Source organism: Arvicola amphibius, chromosome 2 (genome assembly GCF_903992535.2).
Source record: "Arvicola amphibius chromosome 2, mArvAmp1.2, whole genome shotgun sequence".
Lineage (NCBI taxonomy): Eukaryota > Metazoa > Chordata > Mammalia > Rodentia > Cricetidae > Arvicola > Arvicola amphibius.
This window is the reverse complement of record NC_052048.2, coordinates 97,331,373-97,335,224: the sequence shown is the minus strand read 5'-3', so window position 1 is coordinate 97,335,224 and position 3,852 is coordinate 97,331,373. Positions and strand designations below refer to the sequence as shown.

Below are 3,852 nucleotides of genomic sequence, written 5' to 3'. Positions count from 1 at the left end.
TGGGTCCCAGCTGCAAATACAGGGGAGAGGTAAAGTGAACACTAGCATTCGTCTCTGTCTGCTTCCTGAGTGTGGATGCCCTGTGACCTGCTGCCCTTCACGCTCCCGTTGCTGTCAGTTCCCCCTCAAACATGAACCCAAATAAACTCTCTCTTCATCAAGTTGCTTTGGACAGGTGTTTGGTCACAGCAATGAGGAAAATGACTAATACAGCCATTAAGGTAGAACACAGTCAGTTAGCCAAGACTCGAGGCCATTTGGTAATCCTAAGATTTACCTGCTTGGGATGTGTATGTGTGTGTGTCTCTGTGTGTATGTGTCTGTGTCTCTATGTATATATGTGTGTGTGTATGTATGTGTCCATGTGTGTATGTGTGTATATGTGTGAGTCTCCTTCCCACCCCATTGTTTATAAACCACATCAAACTAGGTCAGAGTTATGTTGGGGGCAGAAGTCCCCAGAAGAGGAAGATGATCTTTGTAAGTTGACGGCACCAAGTTTTATATCTGAATGTTGGCATGTGAACCTGTTCCTCCCTGCTGCCAAGCCTGGCCATTGGGACTGAAGTTCCCTTGTTCTGAGGAAACTAGCTGCCCCAGAGGAGGATGAATGGACCCTGCCGTGTTCTGGCTTGAGCAGCCTCCTGCCTAGCGAAGTGTTTTCCTGCACTTGGGCTGAGCCGAGCTTCATTTCACAGAGGCAGAAACAAGCCCGCAAGCCCCAGGGGATCTGGCAGAGGAAAATGAAGTCATTTTACATCTGTGGCAGTGTGACTCAAATTGGAATCACACAGAGAAGGATGCTGGCTACTTTGTTTGGTTCTTTCAGTGCTTCAGGAGTCTGGCTTCCCTTGGCTTCCTGGAGGGAGGAAGTGGCTATGTATGGAATGTCCATTTGCATTATATAGTCTGGGGCGGGGGTTGTTTCCCTTACATAAGGCATCTAGCTTAAGTCTTACACTCAGTTCTATAGAAGCAAAACAAGAAGCTATTGAGTCCATCAGAGGAATCCGGCCAGGATCCAGTCAAGGTAAAGCTTAAAATGCATTCCCACCACCTGCTCTCTCTTCTGGTGTGGTTAAGGAGTCAAGAAGCACCTATGCCATTGTCTTTGGACGTCGGCCCCAAGCAGACTGAAAACGGGGTTCTATTCTTCTCAGGCCACCTTTCCTAGCTTCTTACTAGCCTCGGAGTGTTGCTCTGCACTGGCTGCCACCTCCCCTGCTTTCCCTTCAGGTACTCTGGCTCAGTTGCTGCTGCCTTCACATCTCCCTTTCTGCTGTGGCTTGTCTGCACTTGCATTTTTTGTTGTTTTTGTTTGTTTGCATTTCAGAGAAAACTTTACTGGCATTTTGGATAAAATGTATTGCCAGGGAGGACAAATCCCAACATCTATCTGCTAGTACCAGGACATAGCTGCTTCTTTGCTGGTTCTCAGTGCAGCCTGTGCATGCAATGCTGAAACCTGGCTTACCCAGCACCACAGAGGAGTGCAGGCCATAGGTCCCAATGCTTGGGTCACATTTGTTCCCAGATCCACGTGTTTTTGAATCCTCAAACCAAAGTTTTCAGTATCTGGGAAGTTAATTTTCTGTAACTTACCCTTCTGTATTGTCAGACCTTTCTCCAGGATTTCCTCTGCCTTGGATCCATGGACTGTCTTGTGAACGGCAATCTTTTCTTTTCTCCCTGATGCCAAAGTTCATGATGGTATATCTAGCTTTGGAAAGCACGGGTGTCTGGCCTTTGAACTGTTCCTGCACCTTGGCTGCCCGGGCCAGTCTCTTTGCTCTTCCTGACACAGATATCGAGGGAGAGCTTGGGGATGTGACATTCCCTCATGAGATTCACCTTTTCCCTTTGACCCACAATGGAGCACAGGAAGAGAGCTGCGTGTATTTTCAACAAAAGCCCTTTCACCTGTTATGGGGAACCTATGCAGACACAGTTTATAGCCAACTTTATTCTAGCAGGTGGAAATCTACTAGGGTATTTGGGGACCCAAATATAGCGCTGAGTATCCAGAATATAGGGTTTTTGAAGGCAAAAACACATCTTGGCATTTTACCTGGCAGTAGTGTGTGTGTGTGTGTGTGTGTGTGTGTGTGTGTGTATACAAGTAAGCAACTTAACAGAAGCTAAGATAAGCAGTTAGTAGGGACAGGAGTTCTGTACAAGCAGACAGTTTAATGCAAGCTCACATAAGTGAGCTGGGGCATCTTGATCTTGGGTTCCTAGAATAGAGTTGGGTAATTTTCCTCCGGGCTTCTCATCAAGGATATAGAATTATAGTCAATCCTAAAATGGCCTCAGCTGGAATACAAGCTGAAGGAACCCTGTCTTTTCCGGTCATATCCATGACATAGACAACCATATGGAACACACACTCCATGCCAATGGGTTGGATGCCACTTCTACTTTGTAAAGAATAATCAGGAACAGAGATGACGAGCAAGACTCATAGGAGCTGAAACAAGCAGCCTGCTCTTGAGCTCAAAGTATTCTCCACATGCCTGCTACCAAGTTGCAATATACTTTTAAATTTACCAATCTTTATTCCATACTAAAGGCTAAGCTCACAAAATACCGTAGTGAACCGGGGTTCTCTGGGAGTAGAAAGCTATAGCAGAATAGCAGTAGCTAAGTGTCTTAACAATAGGTCTGGAGGGAGATAAGGAGTCCAGGACGGACATGATGGCAGATTTGATTCTTTTTTTTTTGTTGTTGTTGTTGTTTTTTTTCCTCATTTTTTTATTCAAGATTTCCATCTCCTCCACTCCTCCTCCCCCTTCCCTCCCCTCCCTTCCACCCATATCCCCACTCCACCCCTCTCCAAAGACAAAGAGTCATCAGGGTTCCCTTCACTATGTTAAGTCCAAGGTCTTGACAAAAAGTCTTTGCCTTCTCATTGCAGCTTCATATGACCTTTCCCTTGGTGCTCTAGTAGGACAAAAAAGTCTCAGTTTTTCTTGGTCTCTGCCTCTGTTCTCTTAAAATTCCATCGAGAGTCACCCCCTGACAACCCAATCTAGACACAATCACCTTCTAGAGTCTCTAACTTCAAATATCATCATGTCAGGGTGAAAATTCAATGTGCAAATTTGGGGAGACACCTAAACATTTAGTCTATAATACCAATCAAATTTATTTTTTATCATCTTCTTAGAACAAACTAAGGTTCTTTTCATACTACAAGACCCTTATGACATGAATTTACCCTCCCACACACACACACCCTAGACTCATGTTGAAAGTTAATACCCAATGTGAGAGCATTAAGAGTTGGTTCCTCAGGAGACCACTTCCTAAATATAATCCCGGTAGCACAGACACTGAGAGCAATAATAAATAAATGGGACCTCCTGAAACAGAGTTTCTATAAAGCAAAGGATACAGCCAATAAGACAAAAAGGCAGCTTACTGAATGGGAGATCTTCACCAACCCCACATCAGACAAAGGACCGATCTCCAAAATATATAAAGAACTCAGGAAATTAGACAACAAAATTCCAAATAACACAATTAAAAAGTGGGGTACATAACTAAACAGAGACTTCTCAACAGAAGAATCTCAAATGGCTGAAAAAGGAAGTGTTCAACATCCTTAGTCATCAGGGAAATGCAAATCAAAACAACTCTGAGATACTATCTTGCACCTGTCAGAATGGCTAAGATCAAAAACACCAATGATAACCTATGCTGGAGAGGATGTGGAGTAAGGGGAACACTCATCCATTCCTGGTGGGAATTCAAACTTGTACAACCTCTTTGGAAATCAGTATAGTGGTTTCTCAGAAATTTGGGAATCAACCTACCTCAGGATCCAGCAATATCACTCTTAGGCATATATCC

At 44.3% G+C, this 3,852-nt stretch overlaps 1 pseudogene; it reads right to left on the bottom strand.

Annotated features, from left to right (window-relative positions):
* Window positions 1-1,262: 1,262 nt before the first annotated feature.
* Window positions 1,263-1,866, bottom strand: LOC121677086 (annotated as a pseudogene).
* Between the last annotated feature and the right edge of the window lie 1,986 nt (window positions 1,867-3,852).